At 37.2% G+C, this 15,024-nt stretch overlaps 1 protein-coding gene across 16 annotated transcripts in view; it reads left to right on the forward strand.

Annotated features, from left to right (window-relative positions):
• Positions 1-15,024, forward strand: part of TENM1 (teneurin transmembrane protein 1) — a 1,403,901-nt gene that overhangs the window by 788,207 nt on the left and 600,670 nt on the right. For all 16 annotated transcript variants that reach the window (XM_073361279.1, XM_073361281.1, XM_073361273.1 and 13 more), the window contains one exon: positions 10,552-10,649. The gene's annotated coding sequence lies outside the window, so the exon portion shown is untranslated. The remainder of the gene's footprint in view (positions 1-10,551; positions 10,650-15,024) is intronic.

Raw genomic sequence — 15,024 nt, forward strand, 5'->3', positions numbered from 1 at the left:
GATAGCTGTGATATTAATTGCCATGGATACATAAAATGAGAAACAGTGATGATCTGCTATAATGCTATCTGTTATTAAGCTAGATCTGCCATAAACTACTCCACTCTGGCTTCCAGCATCCCTAAAGTCTAAAAGTTTGCTCTCAGTTACACCTGTGCAATTCCCTAGAAGTTAATGTAGTTTTACAGTGCCTCAAAGAAATATCCCTCAGTATATAGACATTTATGGAGAACTAAACAAATCCTGCAGCAGAATGTTAGTTATGGATAGCTGTATTTTTGAAAATTATTAATAAGAAATAGAAAATAGGAAAACAGTGCTTAATGGCTTTATAGTTTGGGGAAAGTATAATTGCATTAAATAGAAGAAAACTTACAAAGGGAAAGGAAAGTGATGGTAAATAAATGGAATAGCTACATATTGAGGTAATGCTATATCAGGAGGCTGGCGATACTGTAAATATGTTGTTTAGATATAGGCAGAACAGGAAAAAAGAGAGAAACAATTTTAAAAGATAATTCCCATGGCGGAAATGCGGGAGAAGAAGGGACTTTTAGGGAAAGATGTGAAAGGGAAATGGAGGGGGGAGTGAAGCTGTAGGGCAGGTAAGAACAAAGAGCGTAGTGGCTCACATGGGTGCCACACACGAAAGTGGTTTATTATTAATAACCTGGAAGTGAAAGAGGAGAGTCAGCATTGCTTCAAGGTGCACTGAGGCTAATGGTATTAACTCCTAAGTGCTTGCTGGAAGAAGAGGACCAATGGAAGGTGAGAAGCACAATGACCCAGGAGAATGAGAAACAATGTGATCTAGTGGACAGACTACAAACCTTAGGCTTAAGAACTTTTGAGGACCAATCCTAACTCCATTCCTGATTTGTTTTTTGACAAATAACATAATCTCTCTGTCTCTTGGTTTCCTTAATAATCTTTGCTTGCTTCTGTCATAGGGGTATAGGAAGGATTGAATATTTAATATTTGTTCAGCACTTTGAAAAACATAAAGTGCTATATAAATACTACTTATTTATTATTTATTGTTTGAGCATATTCGCTAACCTATCAGGAGAGTGGACTTTTCTTGATGATGTCTTTCCTATAGCAAAAGACAAAAATAATAATATAAAGTGAAGAGAAAAAGAATTACTTCAGTCAATGTACTGTTCTTTCAGTTAAATAGCTTACATTCATGTGCATTAATATTGGTATTAAAATAATCATAGAAAATAATTTAGCTACTTTGCATGTGAAAATCTCAGATTTTGTCCATTGAATAGAAAAAAAAAACATACAAGAGATTTTGAAAAATGGCCAGGTGGATAATGGATAGATATGTTGTTTATCTTTTGTCCTTTCAATGGACAAAATTCTTCATCTGTGCAACCCAATGAAGTCAAAGGCTTGTACAAGCACAACTCCCTCATAATATGGTCCCAATTAATTAAGCAGTTTTCACAGGAAACTTTCTTATTTCAAAATTCCTCTTCAGTTGTGTTGATATTTGTGAAATTAATTAATATCTCTTTACGTACATACAAGTTCTTCTGAAAGATTCAACTTCTCATTTACTCAAAAATTCTTACAGTAAAGGTAGATTGCATAAAAGCAGTAAAAGACTTGCTTTTACTATTTCTAAATGGTCTTCTCAAAAACATTTGCATTAATGCAGTTGTTTAAAAGAGAGCCTATGCAAACTTTGACAGGTTGCTGCATAAAGAAAATGTTAAAAGAAAGTTATTCCAGAAACAGCAGATCTATCCAATGATATAGAGTAGGATTCTTCAGTAACTCAGAGGTCAAGGCTGTTGTGTAAATTCATTCAGTGCTTGAAGACTGAAGGTCTGATTCTGCTTTCATTTACACCGGTGCACATCAGGAATAACTCCACTTTAAATCAGTGCAGTTATGCTGGAATATACCTGGTGTAAGTGAGATCAGAATTGGGCCCTGAATTTCATAAATTATATCTTCTAACTTTAAAACAATTCTAGTAATAGAAATGGAGATGGGCTCAAGCCACAAATTTTAGATACAAATCCAGGTCTGTATAATGGTTCTTTTGGGGGTCCATTTTGAAAGGCTAGCTCTCATTCTACTTGAAATCAGTAGCAAAACTCCTATTCAGTACTCAAACAGTAAACAAGGTACAAGGTGGAGTGAATGATCTGGAGGATGTTAGTTCCTAAACCTAGTCATCTTCCCCAGGCCACAATCATCCATGACTTTATTTTAGTTCAATCAATGTCAACATGCATTCTCCTCCAATCAGCCAATTCTTAGTCAGAATTCCTCTAGAGGTCTCTCTCCTCCCTCTCATTTCCTCCTATTACTTCTAGCTCCCCCACACACACACACACACACACGCACTTTAAGGGACATAGGTGCTGTCATGGGGGATGATATCAATCATTTTTCCTCAGGGTTTTTTTTTCTGCTTCTTTCAGAAATATAAACAATACACTAATTGTTCTTAGCCAATTTTTAACTTTTTTTAAGTGTTAAGGCAAGTCGAAGTGTTCTGGACTGTCTACGATGTTACTCTCCTCAGTCCATGATGTGACAGGAAGGCATAAATGCAGTGTGCCAACCCTGACTGAACTAAAATATTAGTAGTGAGTAACTAGAGCTCTGAGAGTGGCCTTGTTTGATTTCCTTTTCTATAGTGAAATTTTTTATCATGTTTCTGGATAGTGTCCATAGTACATATTGCTGACATCATCACACATATATATTCAACATGACTGGATTCAGTCCTTCATGGATGGTAACTCATTCTACACAGCCTAAGAGTAATATAAGAATGCATATAAGAAATAAAATAAAATTGAATTTGCTCTACGTGTGGTTCTCCTCCCCTACATAAGGTATTGCAAACATTTGGGTGGCATTCCACACCCACTTATACCAACATAAATCCTCCCTAACTCTAGTGAAGTCACACCTTGGTTTAAACTGCTGTTTGAGTGTGAAATTTGGCCCTTCATCTTATGTGGTTATATAAAAGTTAATCTCCATGATCACATTTGAAATACCCTGCCTTTTATGCATCTGCTCAAATGCCATCTGCAAATCAGATTTTGCCTGTGAATTTTTGACATTAAAAGATCAGAATAATGTGTAGAGTACATACTTATTCTAACACAAAGATCCACTGAGAACCAAAGGATATATATGCATAAACACAAATGACAGAATAAAATGCTTAGCTCTATGTTTTCAAAGACTTTCACCAGGATTTAATCACAGAGCTCCCAGTAACTTCAGTGAAAGTCACATGGCTAAAATCCTAAAGAAGTATGAAAAATAGCAGCTTAGAGTGCATAATGTTATGCTATAATATGCTTTTCATGCATATGAGATGAAATTTTCCATGTGGCAGAGGAGGGGAGATCTGACAAGGAGTCAGGATGTGGGGAGAAAACTGGAACTAGCTGGGACAAGAAGCTGGATGGGTTAGTGAGATACTAATATTGGTTAAGGAGCACACGGAGGGAGATTAGGACTTGGGAGCCAATGGGAACATGTATTCCCTAACTGTACTTCATACAAAATATTCATGCATCTTCGCTTTGATAAGTTTCCTATTTTCTAATGCTAAAGATAACTTCTACTTTGAGAAGTGTTGTTGGATGCTTGACGTGAGTGAACAAAATTCTGGGTTAAATATATTCAGTTAATGTAAATGAATATTATATATATATATGTAACTATATATATAACAACTATATATATATGTATAACTATATAGAATGATATATATAATCATATATATTATATATCATTAATACCATGCACATAATGTCTATTAATGTAGTGTATACTAAGCCTAAAATATATGTATTAACTAACAATATTATGCAGTAAATTAGCCACGAGGCCACATTGAGCAATGAGGATAAAACAAAATACTAAATACCCGCTCATTAAGTGAGCACGGTCCATTGTGTAAACTGAATAAATGAGAGGTCCGATGAAAAAACAGGATATGATCCAGTATTTAAAGAGTCTATCAAAGTACACTAGGAAGCCAAACTAAGACTATTCAGGCAGCATTAATTCTAGCATTTCCTAACTTTTGACTACTTGACTTTGTGACCTTAATAATGTTCTATTAACATAGTTTGTGTTGGTGTAATTATTGTATTACTTAAACCAGAGTATTACAGTATTTCTTGGAAAATACACTATATATTGTGTTTTTATATACAGATCTATCAGTATAAATCAGATAATATAGATATGTTAATATTATAAACATGCTCTTAAATATTCTGGCCATGATTCTGATGTGTGCTGTGATGACTTCATGTTGCATTGCCAGTGAAGAGTAGCTCACACATCAGCATTTCTGGCGACAGTAGCATAACCTATTGTAGTGGGTATTGGTTCTACATCACCATCGACTGGTAGCCAGTATAGGGAAGTGGCTGGAACTTCACTGCCGCTTGATAATTCCCAACTATTTTATTGGGCTATTGGTAGCCTGCATCAATGGAGGGCCTCTCACATTGCTTTGATTTCAACCAACAGCCTGGCCTAATTCACAGATGGCCCAGGATCAAGGGAGCTTAAAGACATTATTGTATTCCCCCCTCCTAAGTTGTGCCATGCACTCCTCGACTAGATCCAAGGATCTGGGCCCACTTATATATCCCATGTACCTTTAGGTACATGAACAAAGGTATGATTATACATTCATAATTATCAGGGATGTGTTGTTGCCTGACAACATAACATATTTGCTTAATTATATAAATGTCAAGTTTTGTTCATCCATGTAGATGGATTTTTGAGAGAGCACACAAATAAAACTCTCGAGGAGAAAAAAAATACAGCAAAACAGGGTAGCATCCTTGAATTTTCTTTAGCTATCAAGATCTGTATCTTTGCTTGTTGGGTTCAGAAAATGTATCTGAAATAAGAGAAGAACAGCATCAGCGAATATATCTTAGAATTCTATAGGATAATAACTCCTGACTCAAACAGAACTTATGGTATATACATGATATTGGCTAATAAATGTGACTAATAAAAGATTTTTAATTACATGCACTGCAATAGTAAAAAGTTGTTTTGAATGAAAATGTTTTGAATGTTTATCTGAATTGATGGAGAGTTTCCATTGTCATGGATTTGCTTACGGGAATTGAGGGGGGACAAACATGGGTGGAACTTCCTCTTGGGGAGTAAAAGGAAGATGGGTATGTGACCTCCTGGATGATATCACCCTTTTCCTGTAGTCTTACAGGAGCCCCTCAGTGGATGCTCTGCATGGTAGTCCCAGTGGTATTCTGATGGGAGGCAGAGTTAATTCAATCAATGCTGCCAAACCTGCAGCCAGATCCTGTGTGAGAGCCACATCCACTAAGGACAGGTTGACATAATTGGATTTTTTACTGCTCATGTATCCTGTACTGCCTCAAGCAGGTACACAAGCTGCCTGATACTGGCTGAAAGCTCTGTAGATAACCTGAGCCCTTTGGGAAAATTATGCGCAGCAGTCTTGTTCTGGATACATTTGCTATTAGTGCCCATTCTGTGGAACCAAGATCTCCCTCCCTCATCTGGCATGGCAGAGCAGTTTAAGAAGGCTGATTGAGAGAAGACCACATCCCAAATCTTGGACTTTGCAAATGGAAATCCAGGCTAATGATTTTGCTCCAGATTTATTTGAACCAGTCAGGGTGGTGAGGGAACGGGAGCAGCAACTCGGCGACTCCCATGGCACATTTCTCTGCTCAGCCTCGGGATTTCCATGAAGAAATCCTGTCATGAGTCAATGCCACTTGCAGCAACATTAACTCCTTCAGCATTCTCTCTACTGCTGTTACTGAGCACCTGCAAGTCATTCAAACAATAGCAGCGTGTTTCCAGGAGAGCTGGGGGAGGCAAGCAGGACTGCTCTTCCTGTAGAATGATAGCATCGTAGAACTGGGAGGGACCTCAAGAGGTCATCTACCCCGTCCCTTGCACTCATGGCCATGTCCGCTTCCTGTACAGACTTTGTGGCTTTCTTTGATGTGAATCCCCTGGATTTATGGGGCTGGGAGCTTTCACACCCTATCAACCAGTGGAGGAGAGTCTTCGGAAAAAAACTCTGCCGTGGAAATCCCCTTGGCACTTTCTTGCAATTTTATGTGTAGGAGGTGTCAACCTGTCCCAGGGTGACTTGCTGTTGAACTGATATATTATTTGATTTATTTGAATAATATCAACAATTTTATGAAGCTTTTGAGTTATCACCTCTGGAAAAAAGCAATAAAACTTTTCTTTCCGGAGAAACATCTTGTTCTAAAGGCATGAACTGTAAAAAGCATTTTATCCTTGTTCTCAAGACAAGGATTGTTTTCTTGGTTTTTTAAAGTCTTTTTATCCCCTCTCATCCAGAAGTATAATAGAAACTCACTGGCAGTTCTGTATTTGTGACTGGATTCCACAGAAGACAGTCATAGTTTTAAAACTCAACATGGGCCCAACCCCAGTCACCTTTGAACAATGAAGGGTTAGAAAACTAGACCCAAAAGTTGTAGTTTTGAACCATTTCTATGATGGTTTACTGGTGTGCACCATATTCACTTGGACAGCAGGCTTTGATACACATTCCTGTAACAGGGTGGCCTGCTGCATTAAGGGCCAGATGCCTCTGGCCAGCCAGCTATCATCAATTGTCAGACCCAGGTGGGAGGAAAATAAGTGATTATAAAAGCCAGCGAATTATTCAAATAGTGACAGTTTCCTTCAGTAGTCCCTGAGGAAGGAAGATTCCAGGTGAGAGGCCTTGGATATTTTGGCTGAGTCGAAAACCCCATCTAGGGTTTTCTGTTTATGAGTTTATGCTCATTTGGGCAATAAGTGGAGCCCAGAACCAAGGGCCAAAGACTCGTTTGGTGTGGCTTTTAATTCCCCAGGCTGGGGAGAAAGCCATTGTCTCACAATTCCCGGGGTAGTACATTCTCAAAAACGGTGAATTAGGAATGGCTTAATAGGGTAATGAGCCAGATTCTATGCACCTTAGTCATGTGAGAAGTCTTTGCTGGGAAGCTTCCCATGAGTAATTCAAGCAGGAATTAGCCTCGCAACTTCAAAAGTAAAAACATGCTCCTTTTGGGTTCAAGCAGAGGTGCATGATATTCTCACAGCTTCTTCAGTCAACATCATGTGCCACATGGTTTGTTCTTCAGTAAGAATAACTGTTCAAGGTTTCAAGCTGTCAATTTACACATGACTTTCTGATTGATGCAATTGTTGCCTCCCTCAGTTTCCTTAAGCTTGTTTGACCTAGTCCCTGTTCTATCTACACTTGGGTTTTTTAATCTGAGTGATAGAGGAAGGCTTTCCAAGTGATTAGGGTGCTAGTTTAGGACATAAGAGATTTGGGTTCAAGTCCCTGTTCAGCCACTGAGGCTGACAAGGTGGGAGAACAGTTGTGCTAGGTCCTCAAGCTCAAGGGCAGGGCAAAATGTCTGTAACTGGGGTGAAATTGGAGTGAACTGGGAAGAGGTGGGGGCCCAGGAAGCAATGTACTGGGGCCCCAGATTTCTCTCAAGGGGCTTGTCTGCCACAGACTTGTATGAGCTTAGCCAAGCCACGTGGCCATACTGTGCCTCAGTTCCTCATCCATAAAACAGGGATATAATACTTCCTTATCTCACAGGTGCACAGATGCTGTGCTAATGAGGGCCATATAAATACCTGTAAATAATTGTGGTCCAAATTCTGCCCTTATTTGAATTGTATGCATTCCCATTCAAGATAATGAGCATGAATGGGATGTATTTGAGGTCAGAATCTGGCCCTGTAATATATAGGCATACAAGCTGAAAACTGTAAGCAATCAATACAGTCTGTTTTACCCCTGTCAGTAGTAATATAGGGCTTGATTCTGATCTTGCCAGTGTAAATTAGGAAAAAGAAAAGGAGTACTTGTGGCACCTTAGAGACACACACTTTCCTTCTCTACAAAAGAAAAAGGATACTAATTTTAATAGTCTCTAAGGTGCCACAAGTACTCCTTTTCTTTTTCCGAATACAGACTAACACGGCTGCTACTCTGAAACCTGTAAATTAGGAGTAACTTCATTGACTCAGTGGAGTTACAGTGGGGCAAACGAGAACAGAATCAAGCCCCAAAGTGTTTCCTATGACAACTGAAAAATATTTATAGTAAATTATTTACCATCATTTATGTCAGAATCATGTTTGTTTCTCTTTTATTAAAACAACAAAACAAAATGAACCTCTTTTCATTTAATTATATGTAACGGAACAGAAATGCATAATTTTCTGCCCTTATTTTAGACTGGAATTTACTATTTTGATCTTTTAGTTTTTCTTGGGTCAATGGTTATACCTGTCTAATAGAAGCAGAGTGTCAAATTCTATTTTAGATTGTCATGCTAAATATTACAGAGGAAAAATGTCTTCACAGAAGAACCTTGCAATGTTTGGTTCATCCTTATAATTCTGATATTTGACAGATGTATATAAAATATGTATTACTTCCCTAAAGGAAATATTGGGCCTAAGTTATACCTGGGTTTCAACCACATAGTTCTGAGCTATCACTTTTTTTTCCTACAGTAACACTGTCAGTTCTGAGTGAGATTTTCACAAGTGCTCTGCACTCTTTCCCCACTAATATGTCAGTGGAAGGAGAGTAAGGCCAACACTGAGCGCTTTTGAAAATTCTACTGTCCTACCAGTGGACAGAATTCTGGTCTGTACTTTCCACCATTGATAAAAATCTCATTGGAGTTATTCATGGATTGAAGAGGCACTGTTTTTTCTACTAATACCTTTCCAGATCCAACTCTCTTTTTGCTTTTTTGGCCTGACTGTTGATGACTTGTGACTTTACCTGCTATGCAGAGAGAGCTGTTTTTACTCCTGTCAATACACTGATTTTTGTAAGAGCCTTCAAAGTTAGAGCTCAATACTCCTACTTAACTTGAAAATTCTGAATATCTTGAGTTTTTTCTTACAAAACACAAAACCCAGAAATAAAACATTAATTTTCTTTGTTAAAGTCCTGTATCGTGTTTACATCATGCCCATGTATCTGAGGGCAGGGTCGAACCCTTCATTCCCTTTCTTTTTATCTATATGGAAAACAAGCTTCCTTCCATCAATCCTCATCAAAGTTACTTCTCTACTGGCTTGTGTATACATGTTTTACTGACTTCTTCTAGAGTGTATTATATAGATTTATTTCTAGCCTAAACTCATAAGAGGGACAGTAGGTAGATACTCCATTTGTAGAATTTAAACAAATTCATGGCATTCTTTAATCTAGGAGGTACAATTGTACAGTTAAACATTTAAACTAGAGAAAGTGAACAGGGATTCCATTGCTTGCTTGCATTCCTACTAGAAAATATTCCTACTAGAAAAATCTGTTATTCCTTTCATGACTCTTACACTGTTCCTTAAAATAGGCTTTCATATTATGCTCAGAGTAGGATACTGAGATGTAATGCACTGTTCACCATCTCTGTTGTGCTCTCTGTTACACCAACTTAGTTGTATGTAATTATCCTGAAAAAATGGGTCACTTCACACATCCAAAGATTAGAAGTCAATTTCACACACTTCCCTATTTGAAACTCAGTAGAGTACTATCCATAACAAAAGAACAGATAGTCATAAGGAAGATGATTATTGTAAGGAACAAGGTTTCCTGGAGGTTTGTGCTAAAGTTCTTGACTTTAAATTCTGTTTCTGCCTTTTGAACTCTTTCTGTATGTGTAGCTAAAGTTCTTGACCCCAATTATCTGCTACTTCATTCATCTGTGGAGGGATACAGAAAGGTGGCTTAAAGCAGTCTGTATGTTCTTTGTGTTCTCAGACATTCCAGGCCTCTATACAGATTTAGGGTGCTCTAATTTATGCTCTGGCTGCAACGGCCCTCTTACTGCTTTACGCAGGCAGAGAATAGTCTTAGTGCAATGCACACCAGCCGTGCCCTCTCCATTCTCTGCACCATCTGAGAATTACATGGGATGTTCCCTGGAGGCCAGTTCTGTACCCTTAGTAGTCCCTTTATGCCATGAATATGTTACAACAGCTATTGGACCCCTTGACTTTACGTCTTGTTGCTTCTTTTGAGAGAAGGAGAGTCCTGTCTGTCTGTCTCTCTCTTGGCATGATCTGGAATCCTGTTGACTTACACGTCTGTTACTTCTAAATAAAGCTGCTTGATTTATGTGGTACATTAACCTGAGCACTGATGTTTATGCTGTAGGATGTGCCTTTGTGTGCTACTACCTTCTACTGATGTGTGATTAATCTGTATTAGTTCCCTCTGCTAGTTCCCTTTAGTGGAATTCCTTTGTGATTTCATGCGATACAGGCAAGTATGCATCCAGACTTGCCTGTAACAATAATACTTTTTTAGTTTGTCTTACGAAATATGAAAGAAATCACAAGGATACTTTGAGTCCATCATTACTGGTGAAATCAACAAGTGCTCAATTATCAAATGACATTAAATATATATTAAGGAATAAAACCCATTCAATCCCAAGATCACAAACATAATTTTATTATTTGCAGGGTCCCTCAAGAGAGATGCCATTGACTTCCTGAAGATGTTCTGAATGATTGTTAATCATCTTTAAGTGAAGAGAAGTTTCTGAATCGAATACATTGAGGTACCTTTATATTCACCTATACGTACCCTAGAGTTGGGTTTTAAACCTTTTCATATAAGGGACACCTTCCCATCTATCCCAGACCCCCATGGCATTGAGCAATATGGGAAGTGCAGGGTTGTCCTGACCCCCATGCGGGTCACAAACCACAAGTTGAAATTCCTCACTGTAATTGATTTTCAAATTGAAATGTATTATATTCATTGATTTTAATGCATAGCTTTGTTGGATCCAAGAAAGAGATAGACATAGGAATATTGCCGTCTTGTTGGATGTATTAATGCAAGTAACTCCCTTTCATGCCAGTGGGAATTATGTATGAACATCTGTATGAGTCAGAATCAGTATATATACCTTTTGTACTTGCAATAAGCCTTGACGATGATCCTTGGCGCAGGACAGGGAGAAGTAGTATAGTAGCAGACATATTAGTTTGCACTGAATCTTTTCTTGAATTTTACTATTTTTGGTATGAAAATTAAACATTTTGGACCAAATTATTCCTCATTTACACAGTGGCAACCCCAACGACACGAAGAGAGTTGAAAATATGGCACATGTATTTATTGGATTCTGTACGGTCTGTTAGGGTACATATTTAACTAAATGCCCCAGAGAATAAAGGCTTTTTCTGTAGCTATCAGGTCTCAAGTGGTATGAAGAGGACTTGCATTATCAAGAGCGAAACTCTGTCATAGAACACTGAATGTGAAAATTGTAAACAAATGGGTAAACGCTCCAATTGGACACACCCGAAACTTTGACGGAAGTTTTTTGTTGCTGGCGTGATTTGCCCAACACATGTTGAGGTCAGTTACTGATGAGTCTTGCAGATGTATACTTGCAAAAAGTGGAGGGGGTTTTAAAAAATAAAAAACGTACTGAAAAGCCAGAAGGAGGTATAGTCATACTTTCTCTTAGTCCTCCAAAGAGGTAAGGGGTGTCAGTAACTCAGTCTGTTACACGTTCACTTACACATATAGACCAATGAGGCTGTCTGTTCATAGGATAGAAGTCAGGCATGATTTCTAAGAATGAGTTCGTAAATTTATTAAGTTTGTTTTTATCTTTTCCTGTAGATTATTTGCAATCATCACTTATTTTACCGAGTCTTAAATTGGATTGTAAACTCTTTGGGGTCGGGGCCCATGCCTTCCTGTGTTTATGTACAATTCCCAGCATGATGGGATCCCAGTCATAACTGTGGTCCCTAGAAGTTACCTTAATATGAAAGATGAATAATACTAATCATAATTATGTATTGAGATTTAGATTTAAATGTTTGAAAATATCCTTTATAGAAAGGATGATATACTACTATAATGTGGATTCACAGGGAAAGTGGTTTTGGTTTTGCGGTTTTTTTTAATCATCATTAACCATGGAACTTCAGAGTAACTCTTCAAATCACCATTTAAATGTAGTTGGCTCTCAAACCCCAAATACTGTATGTATATTTTTGTTTTAACACTGAAACCATTAAGTATCTAGTACCCACATGTCTGAGTTTTGGCTTCCATTAAAAATTTTGGACCAAGTTTTTAGACAAATAAGCTGTACACTAAATTAGACTAGTAAATTAGAAAAGCTTTTAACCTTTATCTTCACTTTTTTCCCATGCACAAAATATTTTTATGAATGATTTTATGATAAGACACTCTTACTCTTCCTATTGAAAAGATGAGTGCACCGTATGTGGTATCCATCATTTCGAAGAAACTAACCATAATGGGGAGAGAAAAAATATATATAAACTGCCCTGGTTTCTTTTTCCTGATGAAATGTCTCCCTTTGTATTCATAACAGTAAGAGAGCCATATTGTTTTTTGTTTAGCTGTTTGACAGGCAGCGTTGTAGCATGATGTTGAGGGGAAAATGGAGAAAAACAAGGAAAATGATTCTTTTTTAAAGAAAAGAAAGAATTCTTTCTAACTTCCAAATATATAAAGACCAGTTCTCCCCTATCTTCATAGTGTGTATGTCAAACTTACTCGCTGTGTAGCTTGACTTTCAGAGGGCCAAATGAATTTTGAAAACAGGTAAGTTTTGCAGCAAATCATAAACATGTGAGTTAAATCATGGTTTAAGAATAGAAATTCAGACTTAAACAGATGTTTAGGGAAACATCCAGAAGTAGTTGTGCCAATGGTCAGTTGTAGCTGAAAGTATACATTAACCTCAACAAACAGTAAGCAATTTGTTTTTCCATGTACAGTTCTCAGTGATAAAAAGGTGTAACTTACCAAAATATACCATCTTGAGATATCTGAGTTATTGCCATACTTTCCTATATTTTGTCATGTCTTCACTGCCAGGGAATGGTTTGTAGAATGCAAGATCTTCAGAGCTGGAACCGTATTTTCTTTTATGTTTCTGCAGCACCTAGTACATTGTGGGCTCTACCAAAAACAAAGTAATAGTCATGATAACTGTATTAATAAATGGTGTTTTCCATGATGATTCCTGTAGTGATCAAAGGCAAATCCCAGCATTAATTTTGTACAGCATTGCCAATACAACAGCATATTCATGAGGATATACTGGAGTATTGAAACTCATAAGTATTAAGAATAAAGTTAGTTAAAGCACTGGGCAGGGATGAGTTAAATCTATACTTCATATAGGATTTTAACAATAAAATAGCTGTGCCATTATGATTTTTAAAACATCTTTTGATGCAAGAGTACCAAGTAGCTGGAAATCAGTGACTTTAGTTACAGTTGTTAAAAAGAAAGGTTATAAGAAAGAAGTTAAAAATTAGACCTGTAAATATAACATTTTACAGTATGCTAGCAAAAAAAAAAGAGAGAGAAATTATGGTTTTGGATGGCATAAGGATGCTTTTGGAAAATTACAACTTAAAAGGTATGAGTCAGCAAGGATTTGTGAAAGAGTAAATCATGTCATGCAAATGTGATTATTTGTAAAATAAAATAACATTCGATCTTCATAAAGGAAAAATTTGATATTTAATGTATCCAGATTTTAAGAAAGCTTTTGCTAAAGTTTCACATAACAGATTCTTGTAGAAGTTCTTTGTTCTTTGGAATCCGATGAGTAGTAGAGTCCTTTAGTTTTCTGTATTGGAACCATTACTCTTTAACGTTTTAATTATTGATTTAGGTAAAGTTACAACATGTAGGATAATAAATATTGCAGAAGATACTCAAGTAGGGAGAGTGGTTAGCCTGCAGAAGAATGTAGGGGTTTACAGTGTAATCTTGGTAGACTGGGTGCATGGGCTGAGAAGTAGAATATGAAATGTAATGGATACAATTGTTAAGTGATGCTCTTGAATAGGAATATCCCACAAATTAAGCATTGTTTTAAATAAAAATTGAATTAGTTAATAGGGAAGAGAAAGCAGAACTGTGTGTATTTATTGTTAGAGCCAGCATTAAAATTCCCAGACTAGCATGTAGCAGCAATAAAGAAGACTAAATTATCCCTATGGACATCTAATATAAGTACAAACCTATTGTATCATCACTGTATAAAGTGACTGTTAGGCCAAATTTCCCAGCTTTGGTCCTCTAATTTGAAAGCAAGTATCTAAATTATTGGGAATACATTTAAGCTGATAAAGTAGAAGACCACTGAGAAATGTATAACAAGGTGAAGGGTAACACTCTGGTCTATGATGAAAACCTGGGTAAGCCCAGCTCAGCCTCCAGTTGTATAGGTATTCAGTGGAAGGGCTACACGTTACTGCTTGAGAGACAGAGGGATGAGAATGTCTTTGGGAGACAATTGGGCAGTCTCTCTATTTATTGTCTGGTCATATTAATTTATTTGATGTTTTTGTTGTAAATGTCTCCCTGAAATCCTCAAAAATGAAACCTGAGGAAGAGAACTTGCTGATTAAGGCTCTCATCCTACAAATAATTATGCACATACTTAACTTGATGTATGTGAGTTGTCCCACTAAACTCAGTGGCACAACTCATCTCTAAAGGTAATGGCATGCATAAAGGTATGCAGGGTCAGATTCCGTTGATCATTTTTCTGTTGGAAATAGCTGATAACCCTTTATGAGGATCAGGGCGGAATTTCCCCTGCTTTTTCCCTAGTTTGGATTGTTTGATCCAGTGGTTGATTTGTTTCTATAGAAGTGTTTTTAATCCTCTTCTAGCTGTTTTTTTAACTTAAATTTTTTTAAAGTAAATAGCATAGGGATGGCAGAGTTACCATCAAACCATTTCCCTCATAGCAGTGCTTATAGACATGTAGGCAGATGGGATTTTGCCCACCTAATCTAGCTCTAAAGTCTGATCTAAATTCCTTTGGGTGGAATAGATGTGTAGTGGGCAAAATACTTATGGGCAGGTAGGCCAAGTATCTTAGTTCCAGGCAAAGTATAGTGACATTTACTTTG

The sequence above is a fragment of the Lepidochelys kempii genome, chromosome 9, assembly GCF_965140265.1.
Source record: "Lepidochelys kempii isolate rLepKem1 chromosome 9, rLepKem1.hap2, whole genome shotgun sequence".
In the NCBI taxonomy this organism is placed as follows: domain Eukaryota; kingdom Metazoa; phylum Chordata; order Testudines; family Cheloniidae; genus Lepidochelys; species Lepidochelys kempii.